The sequence below is a fragment of the Balaenoptera physalus genome (genome assembly GCF_965194825.1).
Source record: "Balaenoptera physalus genome assembly, chromosome: 14".
Taxonomy (NCBI): domain Eukaryota; kingdom Metazoa; phylum Chordata; class Mammalia; order Artiodactyla; family Balaenopteridae; genus Balaenoptera; species Balaenoptera physalus.
Window position 1 is genome coordinate 408,825 of NC_138893.1, and position 21,986 is coordinate 430,810.

The window sequence follows — 21,986 nt, forward strand, 5'->3', positions numbered from 1 at the left end:
TACTGAAGCCCAAGCACCTAGAGCCCGTGCTCCACAACAAGAGAAGCCACCACAGTGAGAGGCCTGCACACCGCAACGAAGAGTAGCCCCTGCTCGCCGCAACTAGAGAAAGCCCACGTGCAGCAACAAAGACCCAACACAGCCAAAAATAAATAAATAAAATTTTAAAAACAAAGCAAAACAAAATAAGCATTGCTTTCTATAAATCACAGATACCATCTCATCCTGAGAGTAGGCGAGATGTTTTATTCAGAAGTATACACATGCCTCAAAATGTGCCCACAAACCAAAATTCCAGAGCCATGAAAAATATGCAAAGAAAGGTAGCCAAATATTCTATAATCCAAATGTAGATGGGATCCAAAACAAATTAATATCTGAAAGAATCTGACAAAATTTGAAAATAAGTATATTTAGTAATTCACTGAGGAATAAATTTCATCTTATGAGCAAGAATTTGTGAAGCAAAAACAAAAAAAAAAAAAGGAAAAGCAAAATGAAAGAAAAGTTACATAAGAATCCATTTAAAATCTTAGATGAAAAAAAAAAAATCTTAGAAGCAAAAATAGAGTCATTGAAATTAAAAATGCAGTAATCAGGAAAACTAGTCCAGACACACTAAACAAAAAAAATTAGTAAATTGGAAGATACAGTGAAAAACTTATCCAAAACACAGCACAGAGAGACAAAGATATTAAAGTTATGAATTTTATGTAGTTAAGAGAAATGAGAGGTAAACTGAAGGACTTTGACATATGTAAGATAGGAGCTTCACTAGGAAAAATTGGCGGTTATTTAAGAGAAGCAATATTTAACCAGGTAATAGGTGAAATTTTTCCAAAACTGAAGAAAGATATCAGTCATCAAAATAAAACTTTAATCCAAATACCAAGCAGGATAAACAAAGATAAACCTATACCAAGACGTATTACAATTTAGCTAGAAACATCAAGGATAAAGAGAAAAATATTAAAAGCCTCTAAAATTTTCCATAAGGGAATGACAACTAGCCTAATTTTTTATCAGCAATAGATATTGCTCTAGAAATCTATATCTGGGTAAAATATCATACAAGAGTAAGGGCAAGGGCTTCCCTGGTGGCGCAGTGGTTAAGAATCCGCCTGCCAGTGCAGGGGACACGGGTTTGAGCCCTGGTCCGGGAGGATCCCACATGCCGCGGAGCAACTAAGCCCGTGGGCCACAACTACTGAAGCCTGCACTCTAGAGCTTGTGCTCCACAACAAAGAGAAGCCACTGCCAAGTGAAGCCCGCGCATGGCAACAAAGAGTAGCCCCCGCTCACCGCAACTAAAAGAAAGCCCGCGCACAGCAACGAGGGCCCAACACAGCCAAAAATAAAATAAGTAAATAAATTAATTTATATTTTAAAAAAGAAAGAGTAAGGGTAAAATAAAAACTTTCAGAAAAATGCTAAGAGTTTAATAGCCACAGGATCTCATGAAAACAATAATTAAAGAGTAAATTTTAGTAAGAATAAAACTGAAGAGGAATGAAAGTAGAGAATTAAGAAAAAGCAATAAGCAGAAAAATTATAAAATGACACTTATGAACATGACAATAATATCTCATTTCTGTGTTAAAAAAAGGAACAAATAACACACTTGCAACAATAACAAGATGGGGTGGTGTTGATTAATATGTGGCTAGGGCTTCCTTGGTGGTGCAGTGGTTGAGAATCTGCCTGCCAATGCAGGGGACACGGGTTCGAGCCCTGGTCTGGGAAGATCCCACATGCCGCAGAGCAACTAGGCCCGTGAGCCACAATTGCTGAGCCTGCGTGTCTGGAGCCTGTGCTCCGCAACAAGAGAGGCCGCGATAGTGAGAGGCCCGTGCACCGCGATGAAAAGTGGCCCACACTTGCCGCAACTAGAGAAAGCCCTCGCACAGAAACGAAGACCCAACACAGCCATAAATAAATAAATAAATGAATAAATAAATAAATAAATAAATAAATAAAATTAAAAAAAAAAAGTTGAAGGATACAAGATCAATATTCAAAAATTAATTGTACTCTATACACTAGCAGTGAAAAATCTGAAACAAAATTTAAAAATAATTCCATTTGCAATAGCATGAAAAGAACAAAATACATAGGAATAAATTAAAATATATATATATATGTGGCTAAAATGTGTTAAGATCCATGTTATATTCAGGAAGGGGACAGAAATAGTGAATAACTTTATACCTGGTTAGAGAAGGAGACAATTAAATATATAAGCTTTTAAATTAATTATTAGTACTAAAATTAGAAAAAAGTCCATAGTTTATAAAACAACAAAGAGGGGAAAAAAGGAATATAAAAAGCTTTATTAATTCAATGTAATAATAATAGTAGAAAACACATATAGTTCTTACTATGTGTCAGACATTGTAACTGAGTAAAGGAGGGGGGAAAAAAGCAATAAAAGGGATACTATACAGAAAACACAAAATAATATGTTAGAAATGATTCTAAATTTATCCATAATCAAATTATAATAATAATTGTAATTACAAGTAATATATTATCCTATTTTTACAAATAGAAAAAAAATACTGTTATATGCTACTTATAAGAGACACATTTAAAACAAAACCAGGGACTTCCCAAGTGGTCCAGTGGTAAAGAATCCACCTTCAGGGGAGGAGGGTTCCATCCCTGGTTGGGGAACTACAATTCCACATGCCACAGGGCAACTAAGCTCACGCGCCTCAACTAGAGAGCCCATGTGCCACAAACTACAGAGCCCGCGCGCTCTGGAGCCTGCGCGCCACAACTAGAGAGAGAAGACCTTCACACCACAACTAGAGAGAAGCCCGAGCCCCGCAACTAGAGAGAAGTCCACGTGCCGCAACAAAGATACCTCAGGCCACAACTAAGACCCGACGCAGCCAAAAATAAAGTAAAATAAAAACAAAATCCCACTAAAAAGTTGAAAATGAAAGCCTGGAAAATATATGATGTGCAAATACTAATCAAAAGAAAGCTAGTATAGGGGCTTCCCTGGTGGCGCAATGGTTAAGAATCCGCCTGCCAGTGCAGGGGACACGGGTTCGAGCCCTGGTCCAGGAAGATCCCACATGCCGCGGAGCAACTAAGCCCATGCACCACAACTACTGAGCCTGTGCTCTAGAGCCTGTGAGACACAACTACTGAAGCCCGCGTGCCTGGAGCCCGTGCTCCATAACAAGAGAAGCCACCACAATGAGGAAGCCTGCGCACCGCAACAAAGAGCAGCCCCCACTTGACGCAACTAGAGAAAGCCCACGTGCAGCAACGAAGACCCAACGCAGCCAAAAATAAATAAATAAAATAAATACATTAAAAAAAAAAAAAAAAAGCTAGTATAGGGACTTCTGTGGTGGTCCAGTGGTTAAGACTCCATGCTCCCAATACAAGGGGCCCGGGTTCTATACCCAATCAGGGAATTAGATCCCCACAAGCCACAACTAAAAGGTCCCCGCACGTGGCAACAAAAATCCTGCATGCCGCAACTAAGACCCAGCACAGCCAAATAAATAAATAAATAATTTTTTTAAAAAGCAAACAAACAAACAAAAAAACAACTAATACTAAACTTTCTTTGGGTTATTTGTATGGAAATATGTTAATATAAATGTTTCAGACATTACATGAAATTTCTAAAAATCTTATATGTTCTGGTATAATGTTATAAGTCATAATTCTAGTTATTACTTTAAAATGTATATCTCAGAAATAACTAAATTTCCTTGTCAATTGCATTATTATGAACTTTCATCAAATCTTTAACCGTGGTCATTTTTAAGTCTTTTGTCATTTACAGACAGTTCTGGGTGTACTCCGATGCTTTTGCAAAAATGTTCCTGTAAAAGTGTTTCATCTTCAAGGAATCCATGGAAAAGACTCTGACAAGTACAGGTTTCTGGTAACTGACTGTACTGCTGAACTGAATGAATAAGCATTTTCAGAACTCTAATGGAAAACTGATGAATTCATAAAAGTGCTAACAAAAGATCAATATGAAAAAAAAAATTAATTACATGGGACTGAGTGAACTGATGAGGATGAGTATAATTTTTGTGACTTTCTGTTTGAATAATAATAAAAAAAAATTCCACAAGGACTCAGAGGCAAAAGATACACAAATCAATTTTCACTGCAAAGTAAAGGAGCTGTTACATTGGAGGATTACAGGACTGAACGTCAATATTATGACACAGTATGACTGTGTTTCGTGTTTGGTAATTGCAATCATTGTTGCTTTTGTTGTAGTCATCCATTTACAATGCTTGGTGTCAGTTTATTTATCTCTCGTAAAAATAAAATACAGTGTGTGTGTGTGAAAAAAAAAAGGTTACTAGGCTTTTAGTCATTTTTAAATTGACTCATTTTACAAAAAGATGTCTGCCTCTCAGTTACACCATCAGGGTTATAGGGACAGCTTTTTTTGGTCTTTTTCTTTTAACTGTATAGTTCATCAATTATCTGAAGTGTGTTAAATAGTGCCTGGAACACTGAAGGTGCTCAATAAATGATAAATGAATGTATGAATAAATGAATATACTTACAATATGTCTTACTGATTGGTGAAGCAAACAACAAAATGTGTTTATGATTCTAGATTGTATGCAGGCTGGATTGTACTGTGCACAGGAAAAGGAAGAGTCTCTTTACACTCACTTTAATAGCAAGCATTAATCACCAATACAATCTACACATAATAAAGTTTTGTAGTAGTTGGCAATACATTAAAATATTTATTATAATACAAAAAAAAAGAAAACTTGTATAGCAAAATTAATATCAAATGGATTTTAAGAAATATATTAATAGGAATTATGAAGGAAACACACAGACTTAGAGGGAAAATCCTTTAAGAAAGCACAATAATCATAAATGTATATATAGCCTTTAAATATATAAAAGGAGAAATTTACAGTTTCACAGTTGATTTGGGATTTTACCTCAAGCAGACAAATAAACGAGAAAAGATATAGACTATTTTAGCAACAAATACATATATATACTGAGACTGAGTGTTCAATCTCATGGTATTTTATCCCCTAACAGCCCTGGAGATTACACCATTAATGTAGCTCAACCCTTACAAAAAAGTGATGAGCTTGGAAATGCATATACAACCCTAATGTCTGAACTCTATGTTTATAATTTCCAGTTATGCCATAGATCCTGGGGGTTTCGAGTTAACATAAGGGCTTCCTCACATGGTATAGGGGTTTTCCAGCTTAAGGGCTTTCTGAGTGGCCTTGTGATGACCTATCCCAAACGACATAAAAGAAGACTAGAAAAAAGAACATAGGAAAAATGCTCAGTCACACTAACAATCATGAAAGTGCATATATAATTTATAAGATAACTAGCAAAAATTACTTAATCCATAAATACCAAATGTTGCTTAGGATTTGGATTTGCTGATGGTAGCAGAAAATAACATGAGTGAGAAATCGGGCAGCATCTAGTAAAGATCTAAATGATGCATATCCTTCAAGCTGGCAATACCTATATAGTTCTTTTAGGTATATATACTATAATATGTAAGGAGGCAAGTATAAGGATGATGATTGCAGCAATAGCAAAAGAAAAGAAAATCACTTAAATGTCCAATAGAGGAAATTTTAAAATAAAGTATATTATATTCAAACATGAAATATTATAAAGTGGCTAAAAGGAAAATTAGAATTTCAGGTATCAACATGAATAAATCTCAAAAAACACATTGAACAATGTTAAGTTGCAGAACGATGTGTATGCTAAAATACCACTTCTACAAAGCTTGAAAAAATACTCTATATTCTTTATGGATACATACATATATGGTAATAGTATTGCTATGATCTGAAAGTCTATGTCCCTCTAAAATTCATATGTTGAAATCTTAATGCTCAATGCAATGATATTAGGAGGTGGGGCCTTTGGGGGGTGATTAGGTCATGAGGGTGGAGCCCTCATGAATTAGCTTAATGCCTTTATAAGGGGACAAGAGAGCTCCTTTGTCCCCTTCCACTATAGGAGGGTAACAAGTCTGCAACCCTGAAGAGGGCCCTCACTTGACCATGCTGGCACTTTGATCTCAGTCTACCAGCCTCCAGAACTGTGGGTAACAAATTTCTGTTGTTAAAAAGTCACCCAGTCTGTGGTATTTTGTTATAGCAACCTGAGTGGGCCAAGAGAAGCATTAAACACTCACGGCATTGAAAAACACAAAATTCAGGACGATGATTACCCTCTAGGTGGGCAAGGAGGGGACTGGATTTGAGGACAAGTACACAGGGAACTTCAACTAAATCCATAAATTTCTACATTTTTTAACCTGAGTGAAATTTAATAGGATGTTAAAAGGGGTTTTCTTAATATCTTTGAAATTCAGCTAAGGCCCTAAAGCCAAAGAAACTTACTAGACACATTCTGCAGAATTTTATAACAAATGACCTTCAAATATCTTAATCCCCATCTGTCATCTCCAGTCATTTTAAAAGGCTATACATTCACTGATGCTTTGAACAGGGCACTTTGAAGGGGATCTTTAGGAGGAGAAAGGCTTTGGCTCCCCTACACCCCACTGTGGTGAGGTGCTCCCCCCGCCCCACTGCCAAGCCAAGTGAGGGGCCCCAAGCAAATCAGTTACAGAGACTAGAAGTACCTACAAGAGAGGAGACTGGTGTCTATTTCCCGGCTAGATGTTTACAGAGCCCTGACATTGCAGGTCCTGGTGCTGCTTCAAGACCAGCGAGAGCAAGAGTTCTCAGGAGAGCCGATGAGCACCAGCAGACATTTGTTGGCATCTGTGCCTGGGCTCTTATGCCCATCTGGAGAATTGCAAAGGCAGGACACTGGCTGGGGCAACACACGGTTACAGGGTGGGGAGAGAGGGCTGATTAGATGGGCAAACTTTTTGCCGGAAAAGGATGCATGTTTTCCCATTGACCAAAAGGCCCTGCAAGGAGTAGCTAGGCATGAGTCATCTTGTAGAAACTCTGCGGCCCAAGAGTGCAGCTTCCTGAGGCAAGGGGTCCCCAGCAGGAAGAGGCTTTAGCCCCAGAGATGTGGGGCAGAGGCTGAGAGTGAATTTCAAGAAGCCAACTGAAGAATATCTGGAACAGTATGAAGCCCCATTCATGGGTTCTCCAAGCAAACTACACCCACACCTGAATGCTTAGATTAATGGAGGCGATGAGGTCCAGCCAGCAGTAGGCAAGAGAGGGCTATACACAACACCAGCTAAGTACAAAGATTGTTTTGCTCCTCTTTAATCTGTATGCTGGGCCCCATGCTAGAGCAATCAGAAAGCAGGAGAGAGGCGAGAACCAGTCAGAAAAATCACTCAAAGGAAAGCCATGATCTCCTACCTCACAGAGGCAGCAGTAAGAAGAGTTAAAAAATATTCCATTTGAGCTGCACATGATATCGGACTAAGCTTTTGCATGTCCAAAAACGGGACTCCTCTTACAGCTAAATGTTAGCGGAGAGCTATGGGATCTATCAGAAATGTCAGTCACGGCAAGAAAGGGAGATTTAGCAGGGTGTCATTGAAAGCCATTGTGAGAGAAAAAGTTTGTTTCTCATTTCTGTCTCCTAGAGTTTAGCCCTGGGCTGAACTCATTCCACGAGGCAGTTATACAAACAGGGCAAAATGTTACTGTTTATTAAAGCTTGATGATGGTTTGGTCCGTAGCAGCCTTCAAGATGGCCCCAGTCATCAACGGTGACTGCCTCCCACTATTCACACCCTTTCGTAGTCCCCTGCCACAGGGTACCAAGGCTGGTTTGTGTGACCAATAACATCTGGTAGAAGTTAAAGTTACTTCTGAGATTAGGTTCTAAAAAAAGACCGTGGCTTCCCTCCCTCTTCCTCCCTCCCACCCTCCCTCCCATCTCCCCCTCCCCCAGCCCTTGCTCTGGGAGAAGCAAGTCCTATGAAGAGTTCTACTTGTAGAAGAACTGAGCCTCTGGCCAAGAGCCAGCCAGAAACTGAAACCTGCCAACAACATGAGTGAGCTGGGAAGCAGATTTTCCAGCCCCAGCTGGGCTTGAGATTTCTGCAACCCCAGACTGCAGTTTGTCTACACTTCCTAAGAGACCCTGAACCACCCAGGTAAGCCACTCCCTGACTCCTGATCCGCATAAACTCTGTGAGATAACAGATGTTTGCTGTTTAAGCTACTACATTTTGAGGCAACTTGTTATACAGCAATAGATAATTAATACAGTGGGTTCATAAATTTTTATTCCTTATGTTCTTCTGAATGTCTAAAACATTTCTTAACAATTTAAATATATACCATGGAGATTTTCCCCATGTTTAGCATCTTGAAGCTAAAGTAAAGGAATCTTTTAGGGCTGAGCACATTCAAAGTATTTAGACACTGTCTCTAACTTGGATGAAAATTCTTATGGCTCCCCAAGAGCATTCTCAGAAAAGAAACCATGCTTTGGAAGTGAGAAATGTCATGAAATGAGTTACTCTGAAATCAGATTATTAAAATAGTCTACAGAATCAATGGTCGATGGTAAAGGAATCAAACAGTGCCACCTGGGAGTGCAGGTTAATATTTACATACATATAGAAGGAAGGTACCAAAGGAAGAGGGACAAAAAAAGCAACATTACTGCAATGTTCCTTACTGACACTAGATGGCAATAAAGTTTTATCGTGCAATTATATTTCAGTTACACTGTTTAACCAGGGTAAAAATACTTTTAATGTAACTCAAAAAGAAAAGGAAATTATTTCTTAATTATTACTCAGTTAATACTATTTTTGAATTATTATTTCCAAATGGGAATTAAAAGAATTACTTGTATTGATTTCTGACCTAAATCCATTTTTGAAAGCAGTTTAAACATATTTATTATTCACTTTATAAAAATAATAGCTTAATAATATTAATAATGGTACTATTAGCATTCATTCAGCTCTTCCTCAGCATACCTGAAATTTGGGATAATTTAGGCAGAATTTAGGCAGAACTGAATCATAGTTTACTTTTGAAAGATTGGTGCTTATAAATCAAACTAGGAAAGTTCTCCAATAATTAACACAATAACACATTTCTCATTCTTTTCCTTCAAATTATTACCTATTTTAAGAGACTGTGTAGCATAACAATTAAAAGCACAGACCCTGGAACCAGATTGTGTAGATTTAAATTCTAGCTCTACTTTGGATTGTATATCTCAGTATCTACCTCATAAATGAGTAACAAATGAATTAGTATACGTAAGGCACTAGGAATAATACTTGGCACTTAGAAATGCTATTTAAATATTAACTATTTTTATTATTCCACATAAGCTCCCTGTATCTGAGGTACAAAGTGCTATGGAAAGATAGAGTAAAAACTGAAGCATGAAATCTAGGTCAATTTCCCAATGTTACACAATTGACAGAATCAAAGTCCACAGATAAACTAGACCAACATTTGGAATTGCACTTTACTATTGACATAGAAGGTATGCTTCCAAAGAAAAGGAATAAACTAGGACTTAAAACATAAACCTTCTAAATCCTGAGCCAATGAACTTCCCACTGCACCATGACAAATAATTCTTATTTATGGACTGAAGAAATGACAGATGAAATTTTGAAATATTAACAGACACTTTCATCCACCTACATTATTATAGTTATAACCATCCTCCACCTCATGAGATGTTCTGCTTTAATTGCCTCAGAGAATGACACAGGAGAATCCAGAAAACAGAATATTTTAAAAACTTAGGCCAGGCATTAAGGCAAAAAGATTTAGAAGCGGACTTCCCTGGTGGCTCAGTGGTTAAGAATCCACCTGCCAATGCAGGGGACACGGGTTCAAGCCCTGGTCCAGGAAGATCCCACATGCCGCGGAGCAACTAAGCCCGTGTGCCACAACTACTGAGCCTGCACTCTAGAGCCCACGTGCCACAACTACTGAAGCCTGCATGCCACAACTACTGAAGCCCACACACCTAGAGCCCATGCTCCGCAACAAGAGAAGCCACTGCAATGAGAAGCCCGCGCACCGCAATGAAGAGTAGCCCCCACTCGCCACAACTAGAGAAAGCCCGCGTGCAGCAACAAAAAAAAGACCCAATGCAGCCAAAAATAAAAAATTAAAAGATTTAGAAGGAAACCTGACATATTAGGACAAAGCTTCCTGTGCTGTCAATACTCAAAAAGATTTGTCTGATGAGGAAGAATAGGGAGATTTGAAAGAAAAGCCAAGACAGTAGTGTGCCCCTGAGAAGGGACCCTGAGTCTGATCCTACTCCCATCCTAATCTGAGCCCTCTGTTTGAGGTCACAGGGAGGAATAATAAAATGCCTAGCTTTGTTTAAGGATTCTAGAGCAGAAGATTCTGCCCCCTCTCCATATGAAATCTGAGGGCTGTAGGACTCTAAATTCCTGTGTCTAGCATGTATAGGAGTAATGGAAAATCTGTATGCTATGTCTTGGCAGATGGTCCCATAAGAGTCCCACATAGTTCCCAAAGCTGCAGAGTGGTGTGGTGGCAGTAGAATGATGGCAGAAATATAAGACAAGCACAGAAGCAGAGTTTCTCATAGTGCAGCTGGTAAGGAAGCATTAGAATGTTAGCAACACAGAGAGAGCTACAAGAGCCAGTCATTGAGAAGCAGTAGACTGAAAGAGGCTTGGCCATCAGAAACAAGGGAGGACACAGCAGGAACTACCTTGGAAAATGGGTGTATATTCTGGAAAGTGGGTGTATTAAGATATTGGTTCAGCTGTTTTCACAGAGACTAAAATAACAGAGCCTTAAACAAGACGGAACACTCATTTTTGTCACATAGAAGTTCAAGGTAGTAGTAGTCTAGGGGGCTAGAGCTGGTCTGTGCTACCAGGTCATCAAAGAACCCAGGCTCCTTCTATCTTGTTGCTCTGCAACCCACCAGAATATTGCCCTTCTGCCATCACAGAAACAAAGCTGGCTCGCTATCACCATATCTTCATTCCATCCTGGGAGAAAGAGTAAAAGGGATGTGGAAAGCTGAGGGCCAGCAGATGCCATTTAAGGGCATGACTATACCTAGCTTTAGGAGAGCCTGGGAAATGCAGTCACTGCATGGGTAGCCATACCCAGATAAAAATAAGGTGGTTCTTTGACTAAAGAAACAGAAAATGGGTATCTGTGAATAAGTGGTGATCTCTGTCATGCTTAGTAGCTCTTGAAAGTTGGTGTGGGGTTCGGGGGGGGGCGGATATATTCAGAGGGCAAGATTATACACTTTCCAATGCCTTGATGCTACATGATCCCCTTGAATCTTAGATGCAGCCCTGGGCAGGTAAGGGAGGCCTGAAATTTAACAAAATTAAGTTTCTCCCACTCACTGAAATGGAGACATAAAATAGAAATTAAATTCAGCTATTGAAAAAAATGAAGAAAGTTACATTTTTATACACTTTAGTTTGTGGACTGACACAACAGCTACTCTTAATTCATATTACTTGAATATGCTTGGAAAACATAAAGCTACAGTTCTTTATAAAACCTTGACAAATTTTGATTTTGCAGTTATTGTGATATAGTAACAATTACAATGAAAACACTGTTATATGTTTTTAAATCTTCACTATTCAAAATAACTCTACCAAATTTATTTATTCATTTTATCTCCAAATTCCTACGCAGTTTATTCCTAAACTCCTTTCCACAGCTGGCTAAAACAGGTGTGGGCACATAATCAAAAGCAGTCATTTGTAGACTGGCCAGTGCATTTCAGATGGCTTTAAACAAAGGCTCTGCCCACAGAGACAATGATGATAAACAAGCCAGTCAGTTTGTCCCTTTTGGGCATCCAACCCAGAAATAGATTGGAGAGAGTATGATAGAGCTATTTAGAGAAGCAAAGAAGTCACAGAATCAGGCTATGAGCCAGCAGCAAAGGTCTTAAGGCACCATCAGTTAAATAGATGTGTGATGTGAAATAGAAATCACCATCAGTACTTGGGCTGCAGACTCACAAAACAACTGATGTGCTCCCCTACATCTTCTACCCTTTCTTGTAGTTAGGTTGGAGCCGTGTGTCTAGTTCTGGACAGTGAAAGGTGAGCAGAAGTGTCAGGAATCACTTCTAGGTCAAGAACGAATGGTAGGACCCAGGAGGGGTCCCTCCAGCTTTTCCATCCCTTGTACAATGACTTTGGAAGCCACATGTTAATATGGCAGCACCACAGGATGATGGGCCTGGGGCCTCTGAGTGGAAGGAAATCCCTGCTGACTACATCACTTTGTGTGTACAAGAAAGACATTTCTGTTGTGTAAAGCCCCTGAGACTTGAGAGTTGGTCTATTGTGGCAGCTAGTGGTTAGTTATCCAGACTAGCACAGCAACTAAATGTTACAGTGCTTCCCATACTATAATTATTGTAGTCACAATAATTACACAGTTGCAACTTGTTGTTAAAAAGAACCAGTAAGTCTGGAACAGTTGTTTACAGCTGGTGTTTGTCCTGACCATGGCAGAGTCCATTCTGATCATACCCATGCCATCTCATTTGGTAAATATTTCACATATTGCCCTCCTTATAGAGAAATCCTATTTACTTGTGTCCTTCTATTTATACTAAAAGTGAAAGCTTAAAAGTGTAAAATGTATTTGTAAATTATGTCAGGAGTTATAAATTAATGGATCAAATCCAAAAGACCTATTATATACATTAGACAAAAAGATAAAAAAGCTTAAATACAAGGGAAGAAAATGAGACAAACTCTAAAAGAAATGAGAAAAAATGAAGTCTTTAAGTTATTATAGGTTACTAAGACCAAGGGAAAAAAACTGAAAAGAGAATTATTATCTATCCATGAAAAAGGAAATATCTTTATATTTAGGTACCACTTCAGTTATTTTACTTGGTAAAGTTATGGCATTTCAAGAAAAGAAATAATTTTATCTTGTTTCCCAATAAATTACCTGTCTGAATGATACTTGCATATCAGTTGAATAAATTTAGAACAATTGAATGTATTTCATATACATTCCTGAAATTAAAATTTGCATTTCTTATACAGTTAAAATAGCAAAAGATGTAATCTAGCCACTTAAGTGAATGTTCTAAAGGATTAAATCCCATTTTCATTGATTCTCTCTCTCTCTCTGAAGATAAAAAGACTATGCATAATAGTTTATTTAGTATTAAGAGAACTAAACTTCTCTCGTTTACTTGTCTTTTCAGACTTATTGCAATTATTATAGTTTTATAGAACACATATGTATCCAAATGACAGAAAAATTGACTAAAATGCATATTGCCTTATATTATACAAATCTTAACATATTCAATTATATATTAAAATAGGTTCATTTAATATGCTAATAATAACATAAATGTCTGCCATGATTACAGAATGCAAAATACAATTCTGAAGTTTAAATATATACTCCATCATAGCATGATTTCCCCAAAGCCTAATAACATGAAATCAATTTTTTTTTTAATATGGAGGTAGATAGTAGAAATTATTTTTAACCACTAAAAAAACAGAATAATTAGCTCCCAGGCCAAGAATTGCTTGGGAACCTGAATATGGATAAAGTTGTCTTCCTGAAACTTACCCTCCAGTGGAACTTTACTATATTGAAAAGTATGATTGAACAACCTATTAAGGTTCTACCATTCAGATCTATAGTACTTTTCTGCAGCTTACAACTCACTTTTAAACACACAGCCTCTCTGAACAGTTCTGTGAGATAGAGAGCACAGAAATTCTTATCTTAAGGTCCATGAACCTGGCAAACTGACCCTCTTCAAGTTGAATTTACTCCACAGTCCTATTTGTCTATTTTGTGAGACTCACAAGATTTTTTTGAATTAGTTGCCAATATTTAAAAGTTTAGAACTTTCACATTAAATTAAAGAACTGGCTGCCCCAGTGGCTCACATTCCCAAGCGGCAATAATTGGTTTGAGGTGAGTCCCTTTTTTGAGGACTCTTTCTCTCCAATTCATGACAATCCCCACCACTCTCTATTACTCCCCAAACCTGAGAATACAGTGTCAGTTGCCATTTATCAAGTTCTTCTGGGTCTCCTTCTCTTATAACATGGCCTTTCTGGTGCCTGGGCCTGAGGGAAAAGGAGCCTGGTCACCTCAGTCACCCAAGAACCAGTGAGGATGCATTACTTATAGTTAAGGCTTGGGACCTTTGCTGGAAATCCATGCAGCGGAATTTGGAAATAACTTAGAAGGTTAAATATGAAAAAGATCTTTCCAGATCATGTCCAACTCTTCATTGTACAGAAGAGGAAACTGATGTCCCAGAAGACTAAGTGGCTTCTATCGTGTCATACAGTGAGCTTGCAGAAAAGCCCAGCCCAGAGCCCAGATCTCTTAACTCCAGGCTCCTTCCACTGGGAAAGAAAAGGAGAGGAGAGGGGAGGAGAGGGGAGGAGAAGGGAGGGGAGGGGAGGGGAGGGGAGGAAAAGAAGCAGGAAAAAGAAACAACTACTGTACAGAGGAAGGAGAGTAGGGACAAGATCTCCTTTCCCCCTCCCCCAGGCTGTGGCAATCAGCCAACTGCAGCTTGCTGCATATTTAATTTAAACCTTAGTCTGCCCTGGCAAGGACAAAGTACAATCTGTTTTATGTAAAAAGTCTTCCCTGAGGAAAGCCTCGGCCTCCAGCTGCGAAACTGATTGATGTTCTTCAAGCCCCCAGAAACCTCTGCTGGGATGCAAGGTTGTGGTTTCCAAAAGAAGAGTTTGTAAAAGGGAAGCACCGAAAACAAAATTTTTTTCGCTTTGTTGTGTTTCTCGCAATCTGGGAGAATTAGACTGAAACAGGGTGGGGAACATAAAAATAAAGACTCTGTTTTAAAAGCAGATTTCAGAGTTCCACAAGGGAGGGAAGGAGCTAGGGATGGCAGTGGGCTGGGGGGGCGGAGAAAGCAGCTTATTTGCATAGCAAGCACTCTGCTTTTACCTAGACTGCCCATTCTAATCACTAAAGATACCAAAATGTTGTAGAGACACTTTAGACACACTTGGCAGAAGACTGAAAGCGTGGATGTTTTTCTGTGGAGTGTTTGTGAAACGTTCTAATAGAGATTAAAATCCATCTTATTTTGAAAATGTGGTATTCCCGATTCTCTCTTTAGGAGACCCTGATCTGAAGTGACACTTCTTGTGAAACCAAGGCCAGTTATGAAATACAGTTTTTGAGTTGCCTTCTGAGTGTTGCTGGATTGGTCAGCATCAGGTGAATCTCCTGCCGGGTTTTTGCTCCATCCCTTGTGATGTCTACACTCACTTGGGGCCCAATGCACAGGCAGCAACACTGAAGTGTACCCCTGAGTCCCAGAGCGGGCAAAACCACTATAGGATTTCTTAGGCTGACCAAGGTTAACCCCGGAGGCCTGCCCTTCCCTCTGGGCCCTAGGACTGCCCGGGGCCGACTATGTGTCAGGCTGGGAGGAGGGCATGGATTGGGGTACACAGGCCTGCCTTCACCTTCTGGCTCAGGGGGCGGAACTTCAGCTTAGAGCCAGAACAAAGCCACAGCCAGGTCAGGGCTAAGGAGCTTGGGCCAGTCTTGGGATGGAGCCAGGACCCAGAAACCATTGCCATGAGCCACCAGCTGGCTCTGGTCCCAGGAACATGTGCAGCTGCCGTGCAGGCCAGATTGGGCCTGTAGACTGTCGCTGTGCCAACAGCTCCATTAGGCCTCCCAGTCTCTGCTCCCGGCAGGCTCACACCCAATGGCCTGTGTACTTTGGCATCAGCCTACCTTTAGGTGTGTCCTGAGGTGACTGAATAAACATTTAGAGAAGCCACATCACCTGCTAGTTCTTATCGCTCTGGACATTACATTGTTGTTCTAAAAATCTATAGAGGTCAAGGTGTATAGGTACAAACCTCTGAAGTTTGTTGGCCTGATGAAAATGAAAGTGCCAACGATTTTCCTTAACTCTGTGTGGTCTAATTTAAGTGCCTGTCATTAGTACTCTAACTAGAGCAACCCAGGCTCCATGACTGTGGAAATAGAAATCCCGCCCCCTATGTCCAAATGTTGGGGGCAAATCAATGAATGGCCACATTCACAGCTTCCTGATACCTTGGGCGTAAAGCTTCGGTAATAAAGTTAACATCAGTACAATCATATCAAGAAAAGGTCAAAAAAAGGAAATCTTTATTTTAAAAAATATTATACTGTTCCTTTTCTATACTAGATCATCTTCTGTATCAATGGCTATTCTCCAAGTCAACGGGTCCCACTGACCATCTGGGAACTTTTTCTGAAAGATTAAGCTTCATCTCTTCCTAATTTTGCTCCCTCCCAAACTTGTTTAGCCCTGTCCAGCTTGGTTACAAATTCCAGCATTTTAACCAGCTGCACCTGGTCCATCTTTAGATTCTCTTATCACCAGGGAAAAGCCTGTACAGCTTCTCAGTAAATTTTGGCCTTAAGGCAGCTTCCTAATGAGAATAAAGGGCAGCATCCCATAATCGGGCCAGCAGGATCAGTCCCATGGAGAGCAGCCCAATAGGGCTTAAGCTATAAAGACAAATAAGACAAGCTCTCAATGCTCAGGAAACTCATAATCTAAGGGCGGCCACTGCTATGTTGCTTAACAAGGTGATAAGCTACAGTGTGAACTGAGTGCTATGGGAACACAAAGGCAGCGATGATTAATTATACCGAGTATGGGGATTAAAGATCTGGGAATGTTTCCCAGAGAGAGTAGCAATTGAGCTGAAACTTAAAGGATGAACAAGCTTTGATGAGGAGGAAATTTAGTGGGCAGAGTGCACTGCAAGATGCATTCCAGGAAAAGGCATGATGCAGAAGTCTTCCCAGCACTGAGAAGTGGTGATATAGGAAATGTTTGGAGCGAAGAAGGTCGTCTGGTACAGTTGGAGTTGATGATATAACGTAGGGGTGACACAAAGACTGAAGAGTTAGGTTAGGCCAGATGGTGATTGTCTTGAAAAACAAACTCCTTGGACTTTACCCTGAAGGGACTAGTGAAGCATGTGAAGGATTTTGAATGACTGGCTAGGTCAGGAGTTAAGGTTAGTGTGTGTGACGAGCAAAATGGTCTAGAAATGACTCTGGGAGGTCACTCTAGGTAGCCTGGCCACACCAACTAGAGCAAGGGCCTCCCCCTTCTCCCCATGGTATGGGCTGCCCCAAACGCATTGGACTGGCGGCTTCTTCCCCACCCCCAGTCAGGGAAGCCACAGGCCCCCCTGCAGGCCTCTGATCTCCAGAGCTGCAAAACTGGCTTTCCTGGACAGCTGAAAATATCTAACACCTAACTCAGATTGCTTGGTGCCCCAGAATCTGTTTGTATCCCCACAGTGAGATAAGTTGTTCTCTCACTTTCTCTGTCTGGAAAGCAACAAGGAAGTACGGTCCTTTGCCTGGAACATAAACCTTAGTAGATGGAGGAGAGGCTGAGATCGCAGACTTCTGCTCTTCCTGTGGACACTTGCTCAGTAAATTTCTTCAAGAAAGCCTGTTTCTATATCCATACCATAGGGTGTTACAAAATGCTTTCTGACCTTGGTGCTTTCTGACCATGGTGAGCCATAAAGGCACCCACATTGCACCAAAATGGGACCTCCTAGGAATGGAATAAGACATTTCCCCATTGTCAGTTAAGATTCTACAAGTTGTAACAGAAAATCCAACTGAAATGGGCTTTAAAATTGAAGGGGATTTTTGATTCACATAACTCTTGGGGGTGGATATAGAGAAGCTAATCCAGGGTCTCAATGTGTTATCAGTGGCCTATTTCTTTCTGTCTCTGCTCTGCCTTCTCTAGTGTCAGCCTCATTCTAAGGTTGACTCCCTAACAGTTGTAGGAAGGCTGCCAGTCACAATCAAGTCTCAAATATTCACATCCCATGGTGAGAGGGGCTTGCAGATCAGCATTCCAAGCCAGTGTCCTGAAATTCATCTTAATTAGATAAACTCATGTCACATATTTATGCTCACATCAATTCATGTATTCATTTAACAAATATTTGTTGAGTATCTACTACTTGCCAGCCACTCTTCTAGATTCCAGGACATGGAAATAACACTGAATGACTGATTGACTTAAGCCCGTTGGTACCCACCACTAGAGCTGAGTATGTTCTGTTTCCCCCGAAGCACATGGACAGTATAGGGGTGGAAGTGAATGCTTGGATAAAGACCTCTGTGCTGTTAGGAAAGGGGTAGGAGAGAATGGATATGACTTAGGCAGCCAAAAACCTCTCGCTACTGAAAGTGTGGTCCATGGACTGGTATTACTGGTGTCACCTGGGAGCTTACTGTAAATGCAGAATCTCAGGTAGTACCCCAGTTCTGCTGGATCAGAATCTGCACTTTAACAAGGCCCCCAGGTGATCATATGAACATAAAACTCTGAGAAGCACTCATCTACAGGACAGGTAAAAACATTGTTATGATTGGGGCTGTAGGGGAAAGAAGTTGGAGAACAAACGAAATGGTCTCTGTAGCAGACACGAGTTGGGATGACTGCCAGCTCATAACAATTCTCCCTGTGAGAATTATACAGCTAGCTCCTCTGTTAGAGATGATTCATCCAAGGGGAGATACACCTGCCAAGGTGGGCCAATTAGTGGATCATTCTTCTGGGCATTTCAAACATGAACGGTGAGAACAGGATATAGAAGGCTGTTGGAGCAGAGTTGCAGGTTGACAGAGCCCTAGCATGTCCAGAAGTAACTCATCTGGGGACCCCCAAAATGCTCTGAGGCTTGGTTATTTGGCAACTCCTTTGATTCATCCATTTCCTAAAATATCCTCTTTTTAGCTTAAGTTAGCTAAAAGGGGTTTCTCTTGCTTCTCATAGAAACAACTTTAACTTATATTGCTTTGACTTTATCAGTATAGTTATCTACCAAGGATGAGAGTTTTTGTTCTGCCTTGAGGGAAAGGCCAAAGTCAATTCATTTCACCATATAGCGTCTGAGATGCGTAAGTTGCTTTTCTCTTTAGCTTCCAAACTTGACTCCTAACACAAGCTATGAACACTGAATTTCATTCACAATTGACATAAGCATAAAAAGCCATTTTTACAGTATTTTTTTAAAATTCTACATATTCTGAAAATGCTCATGGGTTCCATAACAAATGTCCAATTTTTGGTTTACTTTCTGTATATAAATGAATGTATCTTTCCAGAAAGATCAATCCATTGTCCTCTTTCATCTGACCATCTATTGTTAACTTTTTTCAGTTGCAGCTGCCTTTTATAAATATATCTACCAAATGATTGAATTGTTGTTACACCAATTTTTCTTCCTTTACATGCAAAATGTTTTTAATCAAATGTCGGCTAATAGCTAGGCTGTTTGGAAATTAACAATCCTAATAGATGAGAACAACAATATAGACATTTAAAGCTTAATTACTCCTTCAGGCTCATTGTGAGAAAATCAAGGCTTTTTTAATTTGACTGATGCTGTATTCCTTGGAATATTTCATCTTATTCTACAATATTCTCTTTTTCTTCTTTTTTTTACAAAAAAAAAAGCTAACCCTAATACAACAAAACAACGAGGAGGTCAAATCTTACAAGGAACAAACATGACATCACATAGGGAAGTGAGTCACTGTGCATCAGACTGGGAACTGAGTCAGGACTAAACTGACTCACATCTTTCTGGGCCAAGAACCAATTCTAGTTATATCATGTTGGAAAATGACTCATATATTACCTTTATTAGCTCCCCTCAACATCAAATCAACTGCAAATTGGAGTTGATCTTAAGAAACTCAAGTGGCCCTGTTTGAGCCATTGCTCTCTGCTGGTACACAGAGGGGTTTTGTGTATGAAACTAACTTCTTGTTTGGCTGCAGGAACTCATAAGCCTAGCCTCATCAACAGGGTGCTGCACTTATCTGAGCTGACCACATCTAAACATAATCTTTGTAGTCTGTATACAGTAAGGACATTTTTTGGATAATCTATTGGTGGACTGAAAATCTGTTATCATTCATGTTTTTTTTTTAATATTGTAGAAAATAATCTGAAAAAGCAACTATTTTGTCAGTAGAAAGTCAAAGTCCAGCACTAGCTAACAGCACTCTTTTCTGCCTTGTAGTTACCTCTGCAACTAAACTGAATACAACAGAAAGTTGCATTGATAAAGTATTCCAGTTAAAATTGGAAAGGAAGATAGGGAAAATTAGAGCTCCTAAATCACGAGACAATTCCCCAAGCATCTTAAATAAGTACCTTATGAACACCTGGAAGTCTACAATGAATTCTTTTTTGACGTATGCATTGTTTTTAGCAGAATCCTCTAACTGGCTAATATAGCCACAAACATACAGAAATTTCACATACACATTCGGAAGTTCTGACAACACTGCTGCCACTCTTCCATTTGACAATTGGCTAGGACAGAACATCAGCTGCCCCCTTTAGAGAGGACACAAAGTTCTCTCCAATAATCACCACTTCTCCACAGTCCCCACTATTCCCTTTTGTCTTAAACAGGTTCATTTTTCATTACTTGCTTAATCCCTGGTAGGCATTTGAGTTTGGAACCCCTGATAACTAGATTTCTAACTTTTTTTCTTACTTCTAAATATAATACAAAGAAATAGAACATTTTAAAAGAGTGTAAACATTAAGAACTTATTCACATTGCAGATTGGTCAACCTTAGTTTTGATTTTTCAATCAGATCTTTCTTTATTAAACATGTATTGAGCATCTTATTTCGGCAAGACAATGTGCTAGATGCTACACATAAAAGTATAAGATGCTGGCCTTGTCCTCAAATTGCTTGTGATGTAATTGGACAGGTCATAGAAGCATGTTCTTTATTTAAACTTCTATCTTTAAAAGCCTTAAAATGAGACTCAGAGACTATATAACTTAGCCAAAACCGCAGACACTAGAGCTTATCTTTCTGCATCTAGGGACCTTCACCTTTTCAATCAAAAACATTGCAATACCTAATATTTGAGTAGCACTATATTATGAGATGTAAAATTCTATAGGGCAAAGTCTTTATCCTCAAGAAATCTAGGGACTTCCATGGTGGTCCAGTGGTTAGGACTCTGTGCTCTCACTGCCAGGGCCCGGGTCTGATCCCTGGTTGGGGAACTAAGATCCCGCAAGCCATGTGGCACAGCCCAAAAAAAAAAAAAGGTAAAAAAAAAAGAAAGAAATCTACATTCTATTAGGATTGTAAAGACATTAACCAAATAATTCAAATATTTGGCAACATGTGGTGACACATGGAGGAAAAACCCACCATAGCAGTCAGAGATCACTTCCTGTGCAGATGTTCGCAGAAGGCCTGATCCCACCTCTGAAACTTGAGCAACTCTCCTGCAGACATTATCCTTGACTTAATAATTCTAACCCTAACCCAAGGCTGTGAGCCAGCTGAAGACAAGTTGAGGTTTTCCCCAGAAAACCTGCTTAATTCTGATTAGTGACCACAGGGAAAGTTTAAGCAAGGAAGTAGTGGCAGGGGTGGGAGGGAACAGAAAGGTAAATAGAAAGTCCCAAAGAGAAGGGAGCTTAAGCAGGTACTCTAAGAACCAGGCTCTAGATAACTTCCAGATTCCGTAGTCCCTGCCCCCTTGGATTCATAAACCTACACGAAGATTTTTGCCACTATTGGGGTACGAGAGAGCTCAGCTAGGGTCAGATGGTGACCTTCAGGAGGGCATCCTGAGCTTATTCACTATATGATCCTTTCTCCTCTCCCTTCCCTTTATGTTACCCAGCCCCTATCCTACTCTGATCTGTATTGCAGGCAAAGAGGGGTTGTTCTCCACAGTTTGCTTTCACTGAGCTCCCGTGTCACTGGCTGCCCTTAGTGACTGGCCAGTGGGAGGCACTGGCATGAGACCATGGAGGAGACGGGGAATGGGGGAAACCTGAGGCCGCACCTCCCTCCACCTTGGACAGCTTCTCAGGTGACTGATGGGTCTCCTCTCTGGCTTTAGCTCCTGTGGGACAGGGCTGTCATGCTTCCAGCCACTGCTAGGCGACCCTGGCTCCCAGGGC

General features: G+C 39.9%; 2 long non-coding RNA genes across 2 annotated transcripts in view; one reads left to right on the top strand and one right to left on the bottom strand.

The window, feature by feature from the left end:
• Positions 1-21,986, bottom strand: part of LOC309643171 — a 124,552-nt gene that overhangs the window by 93,726 nt on the left and 8,840 nt on the right. The window lies entirely within an intron of this gene.
• LOC309643155 overlaps positions 7,854-21,986 on the top strand; it is a 36,598-nt gene continuing 22,465 nt past the window's right edge. Inside the window, exon 1 of the long non-coding RNA XR_014253585.1 lies at positions 7,854-8,098. This is a non-coding gene — a long non-coding RNA (uncharacterized lncRNA). The remainder of the gene's footprint in view (positions 8,099-21,986) is intronic.